The sequence below is a fragment of the Leopardus geoffroyi genome, chromosome C1, assembly GCF_018350155.1.
Source record: "Leopardus geoffroyi isolate Oge1 chromosome C1, O.geoffroyi_Oge1_pat1.0, whole genome shotgun sequence".
NCBI classification, from domain to species: domain Eukaryota; kingdom Metazoa; phylum Chordata; class Mammalia; order Carnivora; family Felidae; genus Leopardus; species Leopardus geoffroyi.
This window is the reverse complement of record NC_059328.1, coordinates 118289445-118314139: the sequence shown is the minus strand read 5'-3', so window position 1 is coordinate 118314139 and position 24695 is coordinate 118289445. Positions and strand designations below refer to the sequence as shown.

The 24695-nt window shown below is 50.7% G+C and overlaps 1 protein-coding gene and 1 long non-coding RNA gene across 3 annotated transcripts in view; one reads left to right on the top strand and one right to left on the bottom strand.

Moving 5' to 3' along the window:
• Nucleotides 1-14760: 14760 nt before the first annotated feature.
• RALB (RAS like proto-oncogene B) overlaps nucleotides 14761-24695 on the top strand; it is a 44021-nt gene continuing 34086 nt past the window's right edge. Inside the window, exon 1 of one of the 2 annotated variants that reach the window (XM_045479500.1) lies at nucleotides 14761-14995. The gene's annotated coding sequence lies outside the window, so the exon portion shown is untranslated. Of the gene's footprint in view, nucleotides 14996-21618; nucleotides 21732-24695 lie in introns of those variants that run through there. The other variant, XM_045479501.1, reaches the window with a different exon arrangement.
• LOC123598796 lies at nucleotides 18498-21645 on the bottom strand. Its single transcript, XR_006712788.1, has 2 exons — nucleotides 21540-21645; nucleotides 18498-18760 (listed from the first exon to the last, which is right to left on the bottom strand). It is a non-coding gene; the product is annotated as an uncharacterized LOC123598796 (long non-coding RNA).

Below are 24695 nucleotides of genomic sequence, written 5' to 3'. Positions count from 1 at the left end.
GAGAGAGAGAATCCCAAGCAGGCTCCGCGCTCAGCATGGAGCCCAACATGGGGCTTGATCTCATGATCATGAGATCATGATGAGAGCAGAAATCAAGAGTTGGATGCCCAACTCATTGAGCCACCCAGGGGCCCCTCAAGTCTAACTTCTAAGCACACATGGTAAGTGGTGGCCTCAGGCTTCATTTCCTTCCCCTGGAAGTAAATGCCCCAGCAGAACTGGCAAAGGGCATAGCCTTAGGCTTTTCTTCTTCCAGCGTATACTTTCTTCTTCCTTGGTACACTGTTGCGTGGCCCGGGTTTTCCTGTCCTGCATTCTGTCCGCCCGCCCAGCGCCCTTGGGTATAGATTCCCGCCTCTGTGTGCTGCACAAGGTTGTGATCTAAAGCCTGGGTTTTGTGCAAGGCAGCCCTGGATCCCACCTTTATGGCTTCCCTGATATAAGATCTTGGACAAACAGCTCAGTCATTGCACCCATCCTTTCCTGTAAAAGGGGGTGTTGATGGAGCCCTCCCTGGAGGGCTGCTGTGGGGTCGGCTGGCTGCAGGCTGGCCTGTGCCAGATCAGTACTGGTGAGCCGGAAGCCTTCTGTGACGATCAGCCACTCTCCTGTTTAGAAAGGTGGTTATTTTTATAGTAGTCTTGCTATCTTCAGTCTTTACCCACTGATTCCCTTTGACAGCATTCTGGGAAATGCTGGCTGTCAGCTGCAATTTCCTGATCCTCACCAACCTGATCCCTTTTCTGTTGGATTCGAAGGAGCTCTTCCGGAAGCTGTATTCTAACATCCGTCAAAATCAGCGTTTTGTGTGTAGCTTTGGAGAAGGGGAGATGATTTTATTGTCTCTTTGGTGGGAAAATTTACTTGAAACGTGGTCTGTGCTGAAAACCAGCCCCCATTGCGTGAGATAGGCACTCCCTGCACAGTCCACAAGGGGGAGCGGTAGTGGGGCTAACACATGGCTTGTCTATGGCCTGGACCCCATCTCTAGAAGGCATATGAGAGAGCAGAGGCATTGGTCAGGGTAGGGACCCAAGGGGCCCATGTCCTTACCCCACTAAGACTGGATTCGAGCTTTTATTTTATTTCAGTCCCTCATTTGGACACATCTGGATTCTTCTCGTAAGATAAACAATATCAAACGCTTATATGTACACACTATGGGCCAGGCTCTGTTGCAGGCTGTCTGCACATTTTTGTGCAAACGAAACCCCTCATGCTTGCAATGGGTAGTGATTTGCTCAAGCTCAGATAGCTAGAAAGAGGCAGAGCCAGAGTGCACAGGTGGTCTGACTCCAGAGTCCAGCTCTGAACCCTCAGTACGTGGCCTCTCATCGCCGACGGAGGAGAGAGTAGTTTTTATTGAGCACATACTATGTGCCAAGCATGGTGTAGGAATAACTAAAATCCCAGACACCTCCTTTCTCCCAAGGAATATTAGAGAGAGAAAGAGGGAGGGAGGGAGAAGGAAGGGCAGCAGACAGCTTTGCCCGCCTTTGCCTGGTTCTGCCAGGCTGGGGCTGAAAGGACAGGTTGCTGCTGAGCCCAGGCCGAGCTGGGTCATCCCAGGAGGAGGGCAAGGCAGGCAGCTTCAGGCTCTCTCAGCCCAGGTGTCGCCCCACCAGGGGAGACAACCCAGGGAACACATCCGCTCATTAGTGGCTACCAGGGTGGCTGGCCCAGCGCCTGTCCCGCAGGGCCTCCCTGAGCTTGGAAGCCCGCCAGCCCGGGCACCTTGGGCACAGCCCCCAGAGCTGCTTTTCCAGGCTTGCTCCACAGGTGAGCACAGCCCAGGTGTCTGCCGGCTTTAGGCTTCAGGGTCATGGCCTCCACATCTAAGCCCTTGTGGGACACCCAGGAGCTCCGGCTCGGCAGTGTGGGTTGTGGAATCCAAAAACCAATTAATGTGGGGCTTGGGGGGAAATCTGTCTGACCGGTGGTTTGGCCAGGTCTTCAATCACTTAAGACAGAAGAGCCAGGTTGTGTGCTGTAGCTGTAGTTCTGGGACGGCTGCCGCCAAGTAGGACAGGACCCCCCGCGAGGCTTCTTGCCCCGCTGAGCCACGGCCTCCCTCCTGAGTGCAGTGGGGGAGTATCCAGGGTGAGGGTCTCTTCGGGCAGCCGTGTCCCCACAAGTTCCTCCAGACCCCCTTTTCTTGCACACCAAGCAATAGCCCCCGTTGAGCCCACAGGCAGTTCTAAGGATGCCGCCTCACGTGGTCCACTCAAGGGCTGCGGTGTCAGGCAGGGTCAGAGCCAAGCACCTGGAAGAGCCTTGGGGGGCAGAGGCCTCGTTACAGACAAAGAGTCTGGGATACACGGGATCTCCGGGATCCCCGGGGCTGATTTGGAACCGCGGAGGCTGGGGCACAGAGCATATTTCCACTATGATCATTCTGGAGAAAAGGCAGTGAGCATGAACTGTAACCATCTGGGGCCTTCTTCTGCCTATTAGGAGTTGTTTTTCCTTTGAGTGGGGTTGGCCACCCATGTGAGACAGAAGTCCTGCATCAGTCACTGGGCTAATTAATGGTCCTGGTTTCCCTGATGACTTCTGTGTCGTTATCCAGATTCAACAGGGGCATGTGCTCCCCCATGCTGCCTGGTGGTGCTCTGGGTGCTTTTGCTGCAGCCAGTCAGCTTATTGGGAGCCAGAGCTGTGTGCAGATCTCAGGTGGGTCTCAGAGAAAGAGGCAAACCCGTTGGTTTGCCAGGGCATGGGCACGTGTATGCATGGGTGTACACAGAACACACACACACACACACACACACAGTCACTTCCCTAAGGAACACTGACCCCGTCCCCAGTGACCAGAGCAAGGGCTGAGAGAAGTTGAGCTAAGGGTTGCCCAGCACGGGAGGAGGGCCCTTGGGAGGAGGAGAAGGGAGTCACGGAAGGTGAGGACAGAGCCATCTCTGCAGGCTGAGTTTCAAGGGTCTCTCACGCTGGCCCCTCAACCTCCTAGGAAGAGCTTTGTACGTGGAAGTTGTCACTAGGGTTTCCCTTCTCAAAAACACTGCCGACGCACGCTCAGAAGCTTCCCCGTTTCCAGGACCAGCAGGTGTTCTCCTCATGAGTCCAGGCTTTCTGCTCCCGACAGATTTTTCTGCATACATCCCCGGTTCCTCCATTCAACAGTCATATTTATCTTTGCCAAGTCACTTCTTGGGCTTCCCCACCTCCGGGCCTTTGTTTCTCTCAGTACCCCCTGCCTTGAATGCCATCTCTGACCCCTCTCCTTTGGGTTTGCTAGAATTCTCTCCATTTTTCAAGCCCAATTCAAGCTCCACCTTGCTCTGGACACAGCTGGCTCCCTACTTCACTCTACTGTGGTGACTCTTCACTCTGAAATCCTCTCTTCTTCTGAGGCCTCAGTTTCCTTAGCTGTAAATTGGGACACTACCATGTCACGGATTTGTTGTGAACATTATTTGAGATGGCCTTCATGACAGTGACCAGCTCACAGTGGTACTCAATACATGCCTCAGTCTTTTCCTGCTCTATGCCAGGCCCCAGGATACAGACAGAGAGGCGTGGGGTAGCAAGGGAAGCCCCCTGCTTGGTTGAGTTTGGAGGTGGACCAGAGACCATGGAGAGCAGCAGGGGAGAAGGAGGAAGGGAAGGTGGAGGGTAGAAGGAGGAGGAGTAGGAATGAGTGGGGGATACCTGGAGTGCTCCGTGCTGTCTGGGGAGCAGCAAGGAGGCCACGGAGGCTGTGGCAGGCTGGCTTTTGTAGCTGACAGCCTGGACTTTATAGGAGGCAGAGGCCGGGAAGTCACTGAAGGTGTGGAGGGACAATGCCCTTCCTGATGACAGTGAGTTGTGGAGCGGGTTTGGGAGAGGAGGCAGGTGGGGAGGGGAGGGCGGGAGGTGGAGAGAGGCTGCTGACCCCAGGGGAGGGTACATGCGGGAGGCCCTGACTCAGGTGTAGTCAGAGACCCTGGTCCAGGCCTCTCTGCCACCTGCAGCCTCACATTGTCGTCGCCCTTCCTGGGATAAAAGGCGGAATATTTGGATTCTCTCTCTCGAGTTGTCTTGACCTCGGCCTTGGGTAAGGAAGATGGATGGGTCTTTCCTTAGGGCGCCCAGCTTTCCTTTCCCTGTGCGGTCCCACTTCCTTGCGCTCCTGGCTGTGATCACGAGCTGCACGGGGCACCTTGTTTGTCTTTGGCGGGGCGGGTTCCCCCTCGCGGACTTTGCTCTTCTGTTGGGGTTCCCGTGGTCTTCTCTGCTCCCGCAGTTGAGGGGGCTTCAGGGAGCGTAGTGTACAGACGCTTTGCACACCAGCGACATGGGGGTGGGGCTTGGAGGGCGGGGCCGGACGGCGGGCAAAGAAGGCCTCCCCCTCCTTCTGGCTCCCAGCCCTGCATCCTGGAGGGTCTGGTGTGCTCACTCTCGTGCCCTAATGCCCAGCACGATGCTTGGCAGGTGGTTTGTGGTCAATAAATAATGGCTAAAAGGACACTTACCGAATGCCAGAATCTCTGTCTGTCTGAGTTCCAGGTATATAGCGGGTGTCCAATACACCTCCCCACCCCGGACCCTTATGGTCTTTTTAATTAAAAAAATTTTTTTACTTATTTATTTATTATTATTAAATTTTTTTAATGTTTATTTATTTTTGAGAGAGACAGAGAAAGACAATGCGAGCAGGAGGGGGCAGAGAGAGAGAGAGAGAGAGAGAGAGAGAGAGAGAGGAAGAAACAGAATCTGAAGTAAGCCCCCAGGTTTGAGCTGTCAGCACAGAGCCCTATGCGGTGCTTGAACTCACCAACCGTGAGATCACAACCTGAGCTGAAGTCGAACGCTTAACTGACTGAGCCACCCAGGCTCCCCAGTCACTTTTTTTTTTTTTAGTTTATTTGTTTTGTGTGTGTGTGTGAGAGAGAGAGAGAGAGAGAGAGAGAGAGTATGCGAACAGGGGAGGGACAGAGACAGAGAGGGAGAGAGAGAATCCCGAGCAGGCTCTAAGCTGTCAGCACAGAGCCCAATGCAGGGCTTGAACTCACAACCCATGAGATCATGACATGAGCTGATACCAAGAGTCCGATGCTTAACCAACTGAGCCACCGGGTGCCCCCTTGACCCCCGTAGTCTTAATGCCCAGGACTTGGGGGCAGGGGCAGAAGCGACAAGCAGTGGAGGGGATGACCGTCTCATCCCTCATCAGGGCTGATCTGTCCCATGTCTCCTTGGTGCATTCCAGGAGGCCCTGTGTTGTTGCGAGTATGGCCCAGGTGACCCGGGACTGTGTATGCGGGGAGCAGGGGCGGGGTAGTCACAGGAGAGGCGTTGCCTCTGTTCCACATCTCTGAAAAGTGCTGGCCTCTTTCTGGAAATTGCTCACTTTTCTTATCAGTGGGTTTGGCAGCTGTTGGGGAATTTCTGGAGGGAGGGGCTCCTGGAAGGAAACCACCATCAGACTGCTGTTTCCCTAGAAGCCCAAACACAAAGGGTGGTGTGGAGCCGGTGCTACAGAGGGGCTGTTTTTTGCCTTGAGAACAAGCCAGATCATGTCAGAAAAAGGAAGGCCGTTATCCCTGAATCTCATGTTTTGTTCCAAACGATGGTCTAAGTGTGTGGGGATTTCAGCAGCTGAGGTCGTGAGGCTGGACAGAGAAGGAACTCTGCATTAAATGGTGGCAGTCGGGTGGGTATGATCCCCCTGGTACAGTGAGGAGGACCCAGATTCCTCTGAAAGGCCACAGGGCAACCCTGTGATTCATTTGTTATTGTCCTCATGTACCTAGAAGTACTCAGAGAGGGAAAGAGCCTGTGTGAGGTCACACAGCATGTATTGATGGAGCTGTGCGTTGGACCGTGCCAGGTCTCTGAGTCCAGAGCCATGTTAAAGCATCCCCTTCAAAGGGAGGAACAGCAGGCCTGCCATCCCCAGTCTTGTTCTAGCTCATTCCAGGCCTTCTCTCCATCAGAGCTACTCTTTTCACATGCCAGCCTCCTTGGGGGTGGCTTCTCCTTTGTGTGCTGCTGAGTCAGTGAGAGGTCGGCTTCCGGGCCCCATGTGTTAAGTGTTGGAGACTTAGAGATGGGGCCCTCATGGTGGGATTTCAGGCCACCACCCGCTCAGTCTCTGGCTAGAGCAGTGAGAGCTGGGCTACAGGGGAGGAGGGAAGGCCTCTCTACTGGGAACTGGGAACAGGAGCAAAGTCAGTACCGGAAGCTGGAAAGGAATCAGTAGCCGCAGGACACAGGCTCCATCAGTCACAGGGCTGTGTTTGTCCTTGGCCCCATCAGAGCTGACAGGGCACGTCGCTGTGATGCACCAGCAGACAAAGCCACCGGGGCCATGATGACCCATGGTGAGAGAAAACCCTGCATCATGTGCTTGCCCCCTCTCCAAACTCCCCGAGCCTGCCCAAGGAGGTAGACGGAGGTGGCTCTAGCTGTGCATAATCCCCCAGAGCCACAGGGCCCGAGGTCCCCCACAGGGAGAGAAACAGCCCCTGTTTGGTCCTAGGGAGGCAAAGGACCAGTGGAGAAAGCTCAGGGCAGAATCCAGTTCATGAGACAAGCATCCATGGAGTGAGTGCCTGCTGAGAGCAGGGTCCCCAAATGGAGAAAATGGCTACTTCACTCCTGTTGGGGGGGTGGGGGGCTACTATCAGCAAACAGACAATAAGTGTTGGTGAGGATGTGGAGAAGTTGAAAACCCTTGTGCACCACGGGTGGGAATGTAAATGGAATGGTGGTTCCTCAAGGAATTAAAAATAGACCTGCCACATGATCCAGAAATCCCATAAAAAGAATGGAAAAGCAGGGGCTCGAAGAGATATTTGCACACCCACGTTCACAGCAGCATTGTTCTCAAAAGCCAAAAGTTGGAAGCAACCCAAGGGTCCACCCGAGTGAATACACCAAGTGTGGTGCACACACAATGGAGTATTATTCAGCCTTCAAAAGGAAGGAAATTCTGACACCCGCCACAATATGGGTGAGCCTTGAGGACGTTATGCAACACTGAAATGAGCCAGTTGCCAAAAAGCAAATACTGTATGATTCCGCTTATAGGAGGTACTTAGAGTAGTCAAATTCATAGAGACAGAAAGAAGGCAGCTGCCAGGGTTTGGGGGAAGGGGGAGCTTGTGTTTAATGAGAGCAGGGTTTCAGTTTTGCAGGATGTTCTTTAGTTCTGGAGAAGGATGGTGTTTGCACAACAGTATGAATGTGCTTAGTGCCATTGGACTGTACCCTTTAAAAAATGGTGAATTTTATATTATGTGTATTTACCATAATTAAAGATAATATAAGAAGTTAACTCAAAGCAAAATGAAGTAAAGGAAACCAAGGGGCTCCTACAGGGAATATAGGCACCAAGCACTTTGCTTTGTATTATTTAACCCCCAACCAACCTCCATGGGACAGCTCTCTCCTTGCAGACAAGGAAACTAAGGCTTAAAGGCATGATAGGTCTTTTTTTTTTTTTTTTTTTAACATTTATTTATTTTTGAGAGAGAGAATGACAGCGTGAGCAGGGGAGGGGCAGAGAGAGAGAAGGAAACCCCGAATCCAAAGCAGGCTCTAGGCTCTGACTGTCAGCACAGAGCCTGACGCGGGGCTCGAATCCACAAACCACAAGATCATGACCTGAGCTGAAGTCAGACGCTTAACCAACTGAGTTACCCAGGTGCCCCAAGGGCATGACAAGTCTTGCCCAAGGCCCCCAGCTGGGAGGTGACAGGGCAGGACTCAAATCATTCTTACATTCTGGGCAAGAGCTGTGTCATACTATAGCATTGGGCACTCTGTCTGCTGGGGTCTTAGGATTTCTGTTGGGGACCCCCCTCACACTCATCAGACAGCAGAACAGAAGGAGCCATGTAATTGGTTGTGAAACTATATGGACAGATCAGCGAGGCCTGAGTCATCAAGGAGGCTTCTTAGAAGATGAAGTGAGGTTGGGTAAGGCTGGAGGTCATGCCTGATCTGCCACTGTTACCCTAGTCCCTAAGAGGTTCCCAGTCATTATATGCTGAGAGAATGAATGGGCGCAGGTTGGGGGCGGGGAAGGGGAGAGGAGAGGGGGGCTTCCTTAGGAGGAAGGCTGCAGGAAGCAATGGGGAAAGAACTGGACCTGAAGGGGCAACCCCCCCTCCTCGCTGTGGCTTAGGCCTGCGACACACCATTTCATTCGAGTCCCTCAGCTGTCCCCACTGGGGAGATGTTATATGCCTTGGGGGGAGTCCCTCTGTCTGGGACTCAGTTCCTCCCCTCTTGACAAGCACAGCACCTGGGGGCTTTGACCATGTTAGTGGGTGGGGCCACTGAGATTTGCCCACCCAGAGATCCCTGGGCTTGGGCTAGGTTGTCAGGTTTTGCAAGTAAAAATGCAGGATGTCCAGTTAAATTTGAATTGCAGGTCAACAATGGGTAATTTGTAGCGTAAGTATGTCCCCCGTATTGCATCTATACTTGATGTGGCCACCCTAGCCTTGGGGCTTTGTTAACTGAGAAGAGGCGGGAGGATGGTCTCTCTGGGTGTCGCAGGACAGGGGCCTCCTGACCTCAGACAAAGGCCTGAGACAAAGGCCTGCCAAAGGCCTGAGTACCAGACCCAGCTTGTCACAGCTCTGCTGAGACCCACGAGGCAGACTCTGTCCAGCCACTACCCAGTGTGAGCTGACCAGGCAGACAGCAGGGGCCCTAATTACCAAGTGTGATAACACCTGTTGTGTGCCTGACACTGCTCTGTGTGCCATGCAGAGCCCACGGTGGGAGACTACACTGTCAACGTGTGGGGGTCTGTGTTCTAGATTTGCCTACTGTTTTCTGTGTGTGCCTTCCCCATCTCCTGCCTATATCCTCCAGACCCTCAGACAGCCCTCTGGCTGTCAAATTCCGTCTCCTGCCATCTCATGCCTACCTTACCAGGGCACCCCAACTCATGAATAGCATGCCCTTTTCCTTGAGTCTCCCAGTCAAACTTTCTCCAGCTGTTCCCTCATCCATCCATCCATCCATCCACCATCCATCCATCCATCCATCCACCATCCATCCGTCCATCCACCCATCCATCCATCATCCATCCATCCATCCACTCATCCATCCATCCACCCATCTACTCACCATCCATCCATCCACTCATCCATCCATCCATCCATCCATCCACTCATCCATCCATCCATCCATCCACTCATCCATCTATCCATTATCCATCTATCCATCATCCATCCATCCATCCATCCATCCATCCATCCATAACAAGTATTTGTTGAGGCTTACTATGGGCCACCATAGCAGGCATTTTGATATATAATACCTCAGTACCAGGAAGGATTAAAAGAATTCTATTTAAATGTGAGTGGCTGACAATAGCCATCAGCTACAATTTCTGGTTAACTGAAGGTCCCGATCTCCTATGTTTAAGCATCAAGTGATCTAGGGAGATATTTTTTAGCCTTGCCTTTACATACCAGCCACTCCTCCAGGGAAGTTCCTGGAGGTGGCTTCAGGCTGTGATAAAATGGGGGTAGGAACACTGTGGGGGGCCAGGAGTTCTGTGAGACTTCAGCAGTTAGGAGCTGAGCTGGTTCTGTCAAAGGCCTCTTCCTTATCCGGGTGCCCACTCAGGAGGCGTTAGAGCACAGACCCTAGAGGTCCCAGACAGCTGGTGCCTGGCACAGCTCCTGCCCATTGCGGGTGCTTGGTGTAGACATGAGACTGTCACTGTACAGAGAAAACTGAGGGCAGAGAGGGGAGGTATCTTGTCCAGGGTCACACAGTTTGCAATTGTTGCTGGGAAGGCGGTAGAGACTGTGATAAAGAGTATGGATTTTGTTGTCAGGCACAGTTGATTTGAGGCCTCATCTGCCTGTCAACCTCACTGACCTATCTGTAAATAGGAAATCACAGCTCCCTCTTAGACTCCCTCATGAAAGATGCTATGATGAAGTTATAAAGTGCGGGGCACAGGACCTGGCACGGTGCCAGCCTGAACTCCTCAGAGGAGGGTGGACCTTGGTCTCTGTGGAGAGGCTCCCCACAGCCTCACTTGGCCCAAACATGTCCCTTCTGAGCTCTGGGCCTCTCCTCCTCCCTCTGGGAGGGGAGGGCAGGCAGGAGTGGGTCCCGAGGGACAGAGAGCAGAATTCCAACCTCTGGCCAGCTGGCCCTTCCCACGGAGCTGCTGTGGCCGGGTCTACACAACTACCCGGAGAGTAGATTGCTTCCCGCAATTTATGGCCCCGAGTGCCAGGACTGGGCTTGTCACCCGCACAGATTGTGCAATGAGTCTTCGCGTGTGCCCTTCCCCCTGCAGGAGCTTTTATCTGGTTGCCTGGAGGTCAGCACCAGATCTAAGGTGTTCACCATGCAGGTGTTCTGGAGCAGGGAGCGCGTGTCTCCACGAAGATGGGAGCCGGGGAGAACATGAGCTGGCATGTCATGGGGATTAGCAAGAATGACGAAGACTTAGTCTTTAATGACAAGACAGATTTGACTTCCTTTCTGGGAGATAACTCTCTGTAAGCTATGATGGCAGAAAGATAAATCTAGCTAATTCAATAATTTAGAAACAAGTCGGTCTTTTTTTTTTTTTTTTTCTAACGCATTTCCCAAGTAGATTAATTTCTTTTGGAAGAGGAAAGCTCAACTTCTAGTTAATTGCTGAGGCCTCTGCCTTTCCAGCAGAACAATTCCCAGGAACAGCTGGTTAGCTCCTGCTGACTGGCTGGGGCTGCAGCGACCACATAGAAAGATAGTAATGAGGAAAGAGAGGCTCTCAGTAAGACGCATAGCAAAGAGTGGTTTTTAAACCCCTAGTAAATCTTTTATAGCGGCAATACCTAGATTGAGCAACAAAGTCAACATTTTGAATTTGTTTGGGAATAAGTAAATGCTAGGGGCTTTTCTGTAGCTTTTAGCAAACAGCTACAAAGAGAGGAAGGCTTGGGGATGGACGGTACCCAGGCTTTGGAGAGGATTCTAATCGTGTGTTACCCTTATCTGGCACCTTGAGCGAGGACTCGGGAGTCTGACCCTTTTTCTGAGGAGGGATAAATCACTCCATTCTAGTAGTTCTGAATTAAAGATCTCCAGTCCTCCCCTGAATCCTTCCCCTGGCCTAGGACTTCAGGTTTTGATCGACTGCATGACCCAAATGCTTAGGAAGGGGTGGGTATCCATTGAGCTGTCATTAGTCATTTAGTCCTACATGTGACGGAGACTGTGAGACCTGGTCCTGAGAACAGGATGAGGTCACAGGAGGTGGGGAGAAAACCCACAGGCACAGAGGGGCAGAGAAGCACAGAATAGGAAGATGACCCAAGTGCTAAAGATAATCTCCATCTATTTTTGCCATTTACAGTAAGATTCTTTCCATGACCATCAGGAGGCAAGAGTGGTTTTTGTTTTTCCATGTATAGATTAGTGGCACCCTTTGTTTTCCAGTCCAGGTAGACAACAAGTACCAAGGGTCCACAGTGATGTTAGGGCTTGTCAGACTCTGTCCAGCAACACCATCTGTTTAGATAATACTGCAGGCTCACGAGAACAAGTGTCTGATGCTAGCTGACATGCTAGGAAATTGGTCTGCTGTCTGTTCCACATCTCTTCCTGCCTGGCTTTTGAGCACAATCTCCCTGGGGTCAGAGCACCTCTGGGGGCCCCTGACTTTCAACCCTGCCCCTGCTTCGTCTGGGATTTGGCAGGAGGAACCCCTGGTTTAGTCATCAGCCCTCTTGCTCCCCTCCCCCTGCAATTGCCCCACGTCTCCTGTTATCTGAGGACAAGATCAGCCTTCTAGCCTCTGCTCCTGTGGAACCCCACTTTGCTTGGACTCCTGGGACAGCCTCCTAACCTCCATTCCCACATCTGTCCCTTGCAGCCCATTTTCCACACTACAGGTCTTTTTAAAACCTGAATCAAACATGTCACCCTCCTGGCTTGAACCCCCTCAGTAGCTCCCCATCACACTTGGAATAAATTCCCATCTCCTTATCATAACCTAGAAGCCGCCACCTAATCTGGCTCCTGCCTCCCTCTCTACCCTTGCGTGGTCTCACTTCTCCCTGCTTATGGCGCTCCACCGGGGCCTCCTGTCTGTTCCAAAGAGGACCCAGCTTCTTTCGGCCTTAGGAGTTTGCCCATGCTTGTTCTTCTGCCCGAGATATTCCCCTCCCCTTCCTCCAACTGCCAACCTTTTCCGAGATCGATTCCTTTCCATCCTTCAGGGCATAGTTTAAATGTCACCTCCTAATAGAGACCTTTTTTTGCTACCCAGTCTCAAGGAACTTGTAATGACACAATTTGTAATTACTGAGTTGTTTGTCTACTGGCTTATTACCTGTCCTCTGAGCTGTTCACCACAGTGTCCCCAGCTGAGCACACCTGAGGGCCTTGTATCTGTCAGAGCAGGCTAGGCTATGCGGCAGTAAACAAACAACTTCCAAATCCTAGGGCCCTCAGACCACAAAGGTTTATTTATCGGTCATACTAAATGTCCACCACAGGTTGGCAGGGGGAGCGCTGTGGACACTGTAGGGTCCCAGGCTGATGGAACAGCTATGACCCGAACATTCTCAGCGGCCATACCAAAGAGACAAGAGCGATGGAGGGTCTCGCATTGGCAAATAAGTCCTCTGGTCTCCAAATAATTTTGTTACTTCCACTAATTACTTCCACTTCCAATAATTGTGTTACTTCCACTCACAAGTCATTGGTTAGAGCCTCACCCAACACAGGGAGCTAGAAAGTTCAATCCTACCTGGTGCCCAGGAAGGAGAAGTGGAAATATTTGTTAAAAGCAGTAAAGACTCACGCAATACTCAGTAAATACTTTTGAATAGCAAACCTGTTTGCCAGATTTTTTTTTTAACCATTTTTAATGTTTATTCACTTTTGAGAGACAGAGAGAGACAGAGCATGAGTGGGGGAGGGGCAGAGAGAAAGGGAGACACAGAATCCGAAGCAGGCTCCAGGCTCTGAGCTGTCAGCGCAGAACCTGACTCAGGGCTCCAGCTCACCAACCATGAGATCATGACCTGAGCTGAAGTCTGACGCTTCACTGACTGAGCCACCCAGGTGCCCCGCAGTAAATACTTTTGAAGGAGGGAGTGTCTAGAATGTTCTTTCTACAGCTTCAGCCTCTGGTGGTAATCACTATTTAAACTAACATTTGTTGGGGCAACTGGGTGGCTCAGTTGGTTGGGCATACAACTTCCACTCCAGTCATGATCACTCGGTTCGTGAGTTTGAGCCCCATGTCAGGCTTTGCACTGGTAGTGCGGAGCCCGCTTCAGATTCTCCGTCTCCCTCTCTCTCTGCCCCGCCCCCCCCTCAAAAATAAACACTAAAAAATATTTTTAAACGGACATTTGTTGAGCACTCACCAAGATCCTAGTACTCCCAAGTTCCTAGTGGAGCTACTGCTCCCATTGGGTAGCTGGGGAAACTGAGGCCCACAGAGGTTTAGTCACTTCCTAAAATAACTGCTAGTTATATGGTAGAGTCCTCCTTTGAACCTACGGTTCCCGATTCCAAACCTGTGCACTTAATCATTACTCCATAGGAAGAGGTTTGGGTCCGATTCCCCTTCTAGATTATAAATATTAGAGAGCTTCCTTTTTGAGACACCTCCTCCCTTTCTCCCTTTTAGTACCTAGCAGAGTTTCTCTCATATACTTAGCATGCAAGAAGTCATGCAATGACTTATGAGAAAGATATGAGAAAGATAAAACAATATGTAAGATAGTGTAACACTGGGATATTCTTCTCGTTAAATGTTTTTTGGTAAGCCTGTTACTGAAGACTAAGGTAAAGCTTCTGTGCCTTTTGAGGGAGCTATTGGTGGAGGGCCTGTATGTGTTCGTTGCTTTACACAGCAATCTAATCAAGGCACAAAGCCTCTCATATAATACACATGTATTCTAATGTATAATTATTAACAAGGAAAGAATTAGCTAGCTGCTGTGGATATCAACTTGAACAACAGTTTCCATTCCTAGAGATTATACAGGGGGGCGTTTGAACAATTGTGATACGGTGTGACCTGCCATGAGGTTTGTGTAGGGGTCAGTGGGGCCACACATCCTGCTGAGCAGGGTTGGAGAGGATTCAGCTCTAGGGAGGGGCGGATAGTTAGGAAAATCAACCCGAGGTGAAGCCCTGTTTGGGTAGAAAACTACAAATTCCCTGTATTATTTGGAGGACAATGAGGGGGGCAGGTTGTGGGTGAAAAACCTGCCTGTACCGTGCTAGCCCACTGCACGTCCTGCCTCCAGGAACCTGGGGTTAGGATTCGGAACCTTGTATGTGATCTGGATCAAGTTATTACTAGGCATTGGACAAGTAGCCCCATTACAGCTAATGGGATGTCATTTAGCCAAGCGAGTCGTGGCGACAGGCGGAGGTCCCGCTGTCTCAGATGCCCAGGCCGGCGTCCGGACAGCAGCCTGGACCCTTAGACACTCCCGCCATGCATCGCAATTTTGGTTTTTCTCTATCGGTCCTCCCTATCCTTTTGCTTTCCACTAGTTTGGCCTCACTCTGACCTAAATCCACGACTGGAGCGCCCTCCACCCGCCCACGCCCAGAGTCCCCAGACCAGCTCTACTCCACTGCAGCAGCGGTCACGCGCAGCAAGTCCGGCCGGCCGGCCGCCGGCGGAAAGCAGGAGGAAGTAGAGGTGGGCGGGGCAGGCGTGCCGAGCCCGCCCCTCCCGACTGAGGCGGCCTCTTATTGGCAAACCCTCCTCCCCAGCCTCTGGGCCTCGCTTCGGATTGGCTAATATGCTCTTGGTGGGCGTGGCCTCCAGGGGGAGGGCAAGAGCGGAAGGAAAGCGCGCTCTCCCGGGAGGCGGGGTTGCCTAGGCGACGCCGGGGGCGCGCTCGGGGGTGGGGAAGCAAGCCAGAGGCTCAATGACAAATCGGCAGGGGACTGCTGGGGTCCGGCCCCGGGTGGAGGCGAAGGAGAGGGCGGGGCAGGCTTAAGAGCTGCGGGATCGGTGCGGACGGCCGAGGCGGCGCGGGACGGGTCCCAGGTAAGGGTCCCGGTGCCTCGACAGGCCCGCTCCGGGCGGGGTGGGGCGCGGGCTGGGGAAGTGGGGTGCAGCGCCCTGCGCTCGGTGACCGCCTGCCCCCGCGCCCTGCGCGTAGGCTGTGGAGGGAGGCGGAGGGCGACACGGGGTTGTCGGCCCCGTTCGGCCACGGCAGGTCCCCTGGAGAGAGCCTCCCGGCTTCCCAGACGGCCCGGGGCTGAGGAAATGGGGGCGGCGCCCCAGCCTCTCCCTTTTCGCCGCTCCTTCCCTTTTCCCACAAATGGCCTCTGCTTCCACTTCCTGCCCTTTAGGGCCTCCAGCCCGAGTATGGTCCACTTCCTCAGTCCCTTAGTTGCCGCTGTGGGCAGGGTAAGAGCTGTAGTAAGTGTTGCAAAAACTTCCTAGTACCTTAGGAACTTGGACTGAACTGGGGCGGTGCTCCAGAAGTTGTTTGGTCTGTTTGTTTTTGGTCCTGTCTTGCAAGTGAGCGTAGAGTTGTTTCTTTGCCCCCCCTCCCCCCCCCCCCCCATCCCGCTCCAGTTCCTTTCTGATAGTAGGACTGCCACCGTCTGTGGCTTTCTAATAGGAAGTACCACGGACTTGAACTGTGTGGCTGGACCAGGCTTCCACTCCTCGTTTCTTGCCCTCTTGCGGGTATATAAGGTTATCCGTGTCGGGGTGGGTTTAGAACTGTTAAGGGCAGAGATAGCTGTGCCCAGGCTGCTTGTTTGAGCAGTGTCCTTTCTGTGCTAATTTACAGATGAATCTTGGAAACATTGGAACTTTGGTATTGTTATCAGGTGAGCCTTCAGGGGAGAAGTTTTTGTTCCTGGTGGACTGCTTTAGAATTGCCCATGGGCTCCTGGGTGGCTCAGATGGTTAAGCATCAGACTTCAGCTCAGGTTATGAACTCATGATCTCTGAGTTCGAGCCCCACGTGGGGCTCTGTGCTGACAGCTCAGCAGCCTGGAGCCTGCTTCAGATTCTGTGTCTACCTCTCTTTCTGCCCGTCCCCCACTCTCTCTCTCAAAAATAAATATTAAAAAAAAATTTAGAGGGGCGCCTGGGTGGCGCAGTCGGTTAAGCGTCCGACTTCAGCCAGGTCACGATCTCGCGGTCCGGGAGTTCGAGCCCCGCGTCAGGCTCTGGGCTGATGGCTCAGAGCCTGGAGCCTGTTTCTGATTCTGTGTCTCCCTCTCTCTCTGCCCCTCCCCCGTTCATGCTCTGTCTCTCTCTGTCCCAAAAATAAATAAATGTTGAAAAAAAAATTTTTTTTTTTAAATTTAGAATTGCTCATGGAAGAGTCTTGGCTGATTGTTCATTTGCGTCCCCTGTGACGTCCCTTTGTAGAACAGAGAAATTTCTGCTTTGGCCTAGCTTTCTAACTTTCTTTCTTTTTAAGTTTTGGAGATGGATAGTGGGCACTGATTGTCAGAGAGTATAGCATATCTTTTAGATGTGCACATGACCTGTGTTCAGCAGAGCAACGAAGATTCTTGGAGGTCAAAGCTCAAAACAGGTGAAGGCAATATTCCCTAAACCTGGAGCAGTGGAATTAGAACGTGGAAGTTCTCAGAAAGGGAGTGACTGGGGAGGTGGTGTCGAATATTGGGAAGAAAAGGAGGGCAAGATATGGAAACCTAGGTGTGATGCTGGTTTTGAAACTTTATTGGTGGTGGGGTCTTGAGCATGACTTTTCACCTCTGTGTGCTGGAGACCCTATGGCAGTAAAAAGGTGGTAAATAGTTATGCCACCTGTTAGGAGTACACGAAATTGGGCATGTTTAAGGTGTTCTTTGTGGTAGTGGGGGTGGAATGGAGGTAAGGGTGGGAATAAGGCCAGAGATACACATTCCTTATGTGTGGTTTTTTAAATTTTTTTTTAACGTTTACTTATTTTTGAGACAGAGACAGAGCATGAACAGGGGAGGGGCAGAGAGAGAGGGAGACACAGAATCTGAAACAGGCTCCAGGCTCTGAGCTGTCAGCACAGAGCCCGACATGGGGCTCGAACTCACGGACTGTGAGATCATGACCTGAGCCGAAGTCAGACGCTTAACCGACCGAGCCACCCAGGCGCCCCTCCTTATGTGTGGTTTTAGTCCTGTCCCATAGACTGCTTTCTTCTGATCGCATCTGGGTCTTAACTTCCTTTTCTATTCATGGGATTTCCCACTGAAAACAGTGGGTATCTGAGATCTTGGCAAGATTTCCCTAGTGGTAGACGCTTTCCCAGGACTTTGTGAATATGGGACCCAGACACATAGGTAGGGAGACAAGAATTAGAATGTCAGATAGGATCTAAATGGGTGTTGGTGAAAGGTGGAAGAAGTAGAAAAGTTCTGAATTCTTAATTCTGCCTTAATTCTTTAAGGTTCTTGCCTTGGCTGGAGATGGCTCGGGACTCTGGAAATTTGTAAACCAGAGTTGAGGTAATCCTTTGTGCCACATCGCCCAATCCCACAATGCCTCTTTGCATTCAGTTACTAAATCCCTCTCCACTCATGAAATTTATGGAAGTTAGAAACATTGTTGGAAACCTTTTCTGAAAGCTAGATTTGGAGACAGGATAACACCGAAGAGCTGCAGTTTTTGGAAGAGATCTTGGTGAGCTCTTCTGAGGTTCCCAGTGTAACTTGTCTCAAGATAAGGCAAGAGTCCCACTTTTCACTGGATCCAGTTGCTTCTGAGCAAATAACTAGCCCCTGCTGTTAGATATGCAAGACACTTGAAGAAATTTTTTTTTTCAAGAGAATGCATGTTGTTGAGAAGTCCGAATCAAAGAAAACAGAGTACCAGAGAAAATGCAATCTTTCCTAATCGTGGGGGAGGTGGGGAAGGAAGAGGAAGGAAATGAACATTTATAGAGTATCTACTGTCCACTTGGCACCGACCCACTGATCTAAGCAATACCAGATACGTATCTGACCTTGGAGATTTGACCATGGGCTGGTTCCTTTAACTTCTCAGTTCTCTCGGTTACTTAAGAATACAAATATGGGCGTATATATGTACATATTCTTAGAGGTTTCAAAACGGAGAACCCAGTAGGCAAGAGGGTGTATGAGCTTTTGGACGGGTGAGAGTGGGGAGAAACATGACGAGAATGTGGACGCGGAAAGTCAAAGAGGGAAGGTATTTCAAGTTTATGTTACTCTAAAAAAAAAAGGGGGGAATGCTTATAATTTTTGTGAGTGTTCCCTATTGGTGGTTGTAGATGACTCTTTGGGGAGTTTGTGCTTTTTGAAAACAATTGAAATCTGAATGCAGAGAGTGGTGCCATTAATTGATAATTAATTGATAATTGATTAATTGACATTGTTGTCATTGTTGCTTTTGCCAGTGCTTTGTGGGCATCTTATATATAGTGTGTACATGTATTTTCTTCACGTAATGGCATGAGTTGAAGGAAATATAGTGGTTTGGTCCTGTGTGGCTGGCTACCTCTAAAGTTCATCTGTCTTGAATGAATTTTCTACTGCTGTATAATAAATTAGCCCAAATGTAACAGCTTAAATGGACAGATGTTTATTGTCTCAAACAGTTTCTGAAATTCAGGAATCCGGGAGCAGCTTGGTTGGGTGATTCTGGCTCAGGGTCTCTTCGGAGGTTGGAGTCATCTGATGGCTTGACTGGGGATGGAGAATCTGCTTCCAGGGTGGCTCACTCTCCTGGCTGCTGGCTAGAAGCTTGAGTGCCCCACCATGAGGGCCTCTTTGTAGGACTCTTCACAACGTGGTGACTAAGTTTCTCCCCAGAGCAAGTGATCTGAGAGAGGGAGAGAGAGAAAGAGGACAGTCAAGATGGAAGGTGTGATACCTTTGTATCTAATCTTGGAGGTGACAGACGTACCCTCACTTCTACTGACACATGGACCAAACCTGGTACAATGTGGGAGGGAACTATACAAGGAGAGCTTGAGGACCCTGGACATTCTTGGAGGCTACCAGATTTCCTTTTGAAGGTTTAGACCAGACATTATTGAGCAAATCTTTGTCTCATATGCTTACGAAAGTATGTATGATGGGAGAATAAAATGCAGCCAGGGTTTTTACCATTTTAGAAACTTTTAATATTTTACTTTTAACTTTATGTTCTTTCTTCTGTTTTTTCATTGTCAGATGCTAGAATTAATTAGCCAAATATGCAGTAGCTTTAGAAATTAGAAATTTAAATCTAGCTGATCCTTAAACCAAATGGAACAGCTGAGTTTTTTTTTTTTTTAACCCTAAAACAAATTGGTAAAAAAAAAAAAAAAATTATTGCCAAAATGATCTCCTTGATGAACAGCTTAAAATTAGTCATTAATCATCTGTGTATTTTTAAAAATAAAATTCACTGGCAAAGGAACTAAAAAAATCTTAAAAAACCTAATCTGTGCCCCTGTCATCCAATTATTATAAATCTTTGGGCAATATGTATTTGGCCAGCAATTTTTCATTTCTCTTTTTAAAACCTAGTACCTTTAAATTTTTTTTAATGTTTATTTATTTTTGAGAGATGGAGCATGAGCATGGGAGGGGCAGAGAGAGGGGGAGACAAGGAATGTGAAGCAGGCTCCAGGCTCTGAGCTGTCAGCACAGAGCCCAACGGGGGGCTTGAACTCACAAGCCACGAGATCATGACCTGAGCTGAAGTCGGGTGCTTAACTGACTATACCACCCAGGTGCCCCAAAACGTAATACCTTTTAATTATCTACCTGGATGGGAGGACTTTATTCTTTTAGCTTCTAGATGAAATCTCCCAAAGTGTCTATTGGTGGAGAGAAGAGGCATCCTGAGCCTGAAGCCTGATTCAGTGATTTCTAAGTTCCCTTCCAGCTCGAAAACTTCTCTTCTGTGATTCTAGTATTTTCATATAACAAATATCCTTTGCACAAAGCATATTTGGAATGAGGGTTTCACAAGTCATGTTAAATTGTAACTTCAAGAAACTAAGTGTGGTGAGAATGGCTTTTGTTCAGTCCGGCCCAGTTGAAGGTTGCTCGAGTGGTCATGAGGCCGCCTGGAAACTCAGCAAAGCTGGCATTTCCTTTCTTCCCGTTTTGGCCCTTTTCCCATCCACTGCCCTAATTTGTGAGCTAGTATCTTTCTTTTCTTTCATCCTACCTCTCCTGGCATCCCCCCCTCCTTCCTTCCACCCCAGTCTGCCAGTAACAACAGGAAAGGACTGGTGGACTGTCGTCCAGTGTGGATTAGCTGATCCTGTTATCAGTAGTGGACGTAGTCATTGTGGGACCTCTACTCATACTTGTGTGTTAAGCCTTTTTAAAAATCTAAAATTACATGTGCTCATTCATTAAGTGCTGCCATTTTTAACTTCCAGAGGGGTTCTGGACCCAATTGCAAGGCTGTACGTGTGTGTGGTTCCCCCCCCACACCACTGTGCAGTTCTCTGACACCAGCTGGAGACGGCATCAGATTCCACAGATTAAGGGTCTGGCCCCCCAGGACCACGCTCTACTTCAGATGCCAGTCGCAAGCCCAGATCGTTCCCTGTGCTTCTGACCGACTCACTACAAACCAGAGGTGCCCGTAACCCCCTGCCTGGGTTTGATTAATGTGCTAGCGTGGCTCACAGAACTCAGCAAACCCATTTATTCATGAGATCAGGGATTTATTACAGGGGTGTTAAAGGAGACGAATCAAGAGCCAGATGAAGAGCTACGTAGGGTGAGGCATTGAACGAAGGAGCTTCTGGCCTCATGGGGTTGGGGGCCCGCACGTGGCACGTGGTTCCCTGACCTGGAAGCTCTCCACACCTCCTTTTGGGATATTGTGGAGGCTTCATTACAGAGACATGATTGATGAAATCACTGCCCCGCAGCCCCTTCCCTTCCCAGCAGCCCCTTCCCTTCCCAGGAGGTCAGGGGGTGGGACTGGAACTTCCAACCCCCTGTTCAAGGTGGGTTCCTCTGGCAACCAGTGCCCATACTCAGGTGGTCTAAAGGTCACCTCGTTAGCACAAACCTAGTTGTGGTGGGAAGGTCATGTTCTGAATAACACGACACCCATTCCACCTTTTTGGCTCTGAGGCTTTTTAGGAACTGAGGACAAGAGTCTTAAATATTATAACAAAAGATGTTCCTGTTGCTCTTTGCATTCAGGAAATTCCAAGGGTTTGGGGAGCTGCGAGACAGAAACTGGATGAAGACTAAGTATACATGAGAAATACATTTTGGCCATCTGAAGGAGCAAGTATGTATTTCTTATAAATCACAGCGTCACAGCCTCCTAAATAGTTCTAAAGTCTAGCCACTTTCCCCATCTCTACTGTCATCCTCTTAGGCCCCCATTGTCTCTTGTCCGGCCTGCTGTACCTCCCACATCTGCTCTTGGCCCCTCTGGTTTCCCGTACTTTAACTGGAGTGGTCTTTCCAACATGCAGGACTAATTATGTCACCCCTTTGCTGGAAGCACTTCAGTGGCCTTCCATTGCCCTCGTTGGAAAGTCTGCAGTCTCTACAGTGCTGGGCCTGCGGGGTCTCAAATGATCTGGCCCTTTCCTTCCCAATGTAGTATCGGCTCATACCAGACCCTACCCTACCTCTTTCTTTCCGCTCCGGGCAGCCACGGGGGTCTTCTTCGGTCACTTGACTGTGTCTTGCTTGCTTCCTGTTGCTTCAGGTCTTCCTAAAAGCAATACAAGAAGGGAGCAGAGCACGTGAAAGGAATCCTAGGTAGGAAAGCACTTGGCCCGCTCGTGGAACTGAAAGAAGGCAAAGCTGGCCAGGGAGAGGTTGGTGAATAGTGGCTTTGGATTTTATTCATGGGGCGCCATAAAGGGCTTTATGCCCACTTTTATTTGTGGTTTTGGAAAACTCACAGTAGGGGCTGTGTGAAAAATAGATTGAAGAGGGGCTAAAGTGGCCACGATAAGCCACTTTGAAAGGGGTTTTGGAGAGGGAACCAGTAGAATTGGTCACGAACTGAGTTGGGGGAGAGGCAAAGGGAATCCAAGACTCTCAGGTTTTGGCTTTAGTAATAGCTTGGGCACAACTAGTCACTTGAGTTACTACTAGGCACAACTACTCACTTGAGTAACTACTACTAATAGTGGAGATGGAAAAGATTTGAGGCAGGGAAAGAAGAATCGAGAGTTCTATTTTGGGAATGTTAAGCTTGAGATTCTCACAGGACAGCCACGTGGGGAGAGGTGGCAGTTTGGCAGAGGGATAGGAGTCTGGAGGTCAGGAGAATTGTCTAGGCTGCATTTTAGAAGTTTGGGAGTGGCGTGTAGGGCTGCAGGAATGGATGAGGTCACTGAAGGGGAGTGTAGGGGCGGGAACACGGAGCTCTGAGGAAGACTGACATTTAGGAGCCAGGTAGAGGAGGAAGACCTGGCCTAAGATGCCTGACAGAGAGCTGCCAGAGAAACAGCAAGCCCTGGAGGTGAGGGGTGAGGGGGAGTGTGGTGCTCTAGAGGCCAGAAGGGACAGGATCCGGAGGGAGACCCCAAGAGGGGTCTTTGAATTGGCCTGCTACGGGCCTTCCCTTTTCCAGGCAGGGTTGGCTCGCAGTTGCCACATGCTCTTTGGTGAAAGCGGAGGGCATGGGAAAGGAGAAAGAGAACAGTTTTGTTTTTTTAAAGTTTATTTATTTTTGAGAGAGAGACAGAATGCAAGCAGGGGAGGGGCAGAGAGAGGGGGAGACACAGAATCCGAAGCAGGCTCCGAGCTGTCAGCACAGAGCCCGATGCTGGGCTCCAACCCTTGAACCGTGAGATCATGACCTGAGCCGAGGTCGGACGCTCAATGGACCGAGCCACCCAGGCGCCCCAGGAAGAGAACAGTTTTTATTGGAGTTTGCAACGTGGGGTTTAGGGGTGACCCTGACCAGCCCAGTGTCCGGAAGTTATGCTGGGGGAGGGAGCCGCACTGGAAGGGAATTTGTAAATGAAGTAGGGAGGAAAGGAAACACAGGGCCTTGTCGTGCAGAGTGGGACCCTTGGGCCAGGACCGATCTGGGAGTTGGTAGGCAGTGCAGACTCTTGGGCTCCCCTCTAGACCTACGGAATCAGAATATAAATTTTAACAAGATTCCCAGGTAATTACAAGTTTGAGAAGCATTGGTATAGATAACCAGGGCTACAGGGAAATTGTGTCACTAGCTGGGGGGGACAGATGGCGATCACAGGGGTGTGTGTGTTTAAGATGAAGATTCAGTCGACCGCGTCTGTATGCTGTTGGGGATGATCCCCTACGGAGGTAAAGACTGATTAATGAGGCAGGAAAAAGGGGACAGCGACAGGAATGCTGTTCTTGGGTAGGGGCGTAGGGACGCATGGAGCAAAGCCTGTGTGGAGTGCTTGGCTTTGCTACGAGCAGGAGTGTGCTCTTCGTGCAGCGGGAGACAGGGAGGAGGTGGGTAAGGATGCTGGTAGGTTTGTAGATTTGGCGCAGGAGCAATGAGGGAGTTTGTGCCTGATGGCTTGTGTTTGGGAAAAGTGAGGTAAGGTCATCTGTAGAGCGTGAGCTTAGGGAGGGCATAGGGGAGAATCAGTAAAATTTCTAGGCAGCGAATGCCCGTTCCTGGTTTGGATCGTAAGTGCATTTAACATGAAGTTTCGTAAGGCTGGCTGCAAGGGTCTCTTTCCCTCTCCAGCAGCGTTGATGTTGATGCGTGCCGGGTGCTGGGGCTGGAAAGGAGTGAAAGGGGCCAGGGCTGGAAGGTACCAGCGAGAGGGCTTTCATAATGTGAGATCTAAGCTCCTGAAGGAGGGAGGTGGGGCCCGGGGAGGTAAGGCACAGAAAGAAAGTGCTAGAGGCCAGTGCTTGCAAGTAACCATCAGGCGGGGAACCGCAGTGGTAGTAGCAGCAGCTACTGGGGTAGTGGGTATTTACGCGAGCCCGAGCCCCAGCCAGAAGGAAGGAGGCCGAGGCTGGAGACATGTTGGAGGCAGCCGTCTCTGAGGCTGACGTGCCGGGCATGAGCACAACAGTGTTAGGTAGGAGGAAGGAAAGGGTTTTTGGAGAAGAGAAGGATAAGGACTTGGGAGAGGCCGAGCTCTGTGGCAAGTTGTCCAGATGGGCACAGGAGTCACTAAGGGGGATAACAGGAGAAAGGGGTCGAAGGGAAGTCTGTGAACCAGAAGCAAATACCACCAATAGATGAGGGCAGTGAGTGAGTCCATAGATGACCTGAGGGCAGCAGGGTGGGGGGGAAGCTGATGGCCAGAGCCTTGAAGATAAGGGGCTTTTGCAAGAGGAAGGAGGGGAGTATTGGAGGAAGGATGTCCTCTACTGGAAGTGACAAGTAGGAGAGAGGAAGGACACTTATTTCTTCCTGGCCCTGAGGCACATGGCAGGAGAGGAAGATAGTGTCTACTTAAGATATGGTGTCCCCAGGGCACAGCAAAGCCTCAGGGAAAGCTAAAAGCTAGTGGAAACTTCTTGGAAGAGGTGGGGGGGTCTTGAAGAGTTGGTTGGTGTTCTCCTGGTTGTGGAGGGTGGGGGAAAGGAGTCATTTCAGAGGAAGGCGGAAGTCCTGTTTTTCCTCTCTAGTTACCCCAAGATAGGCGGGGCAGGTGTTCAGGCCGGGTGGTAGAGAGACTCACCCAGTCATATTGTGATGTGGTCCTCTTCCCTCCCAGTGTGGTGTCCTGGCAGGTGTCACCTCTGCTGGCAGAGGACTGAGTCTCTGCAAAGAAGACTCCCCTATTCTCGTCCTTCTTTAAGGACCAGCAGCTTATCCTGCCTTCGAA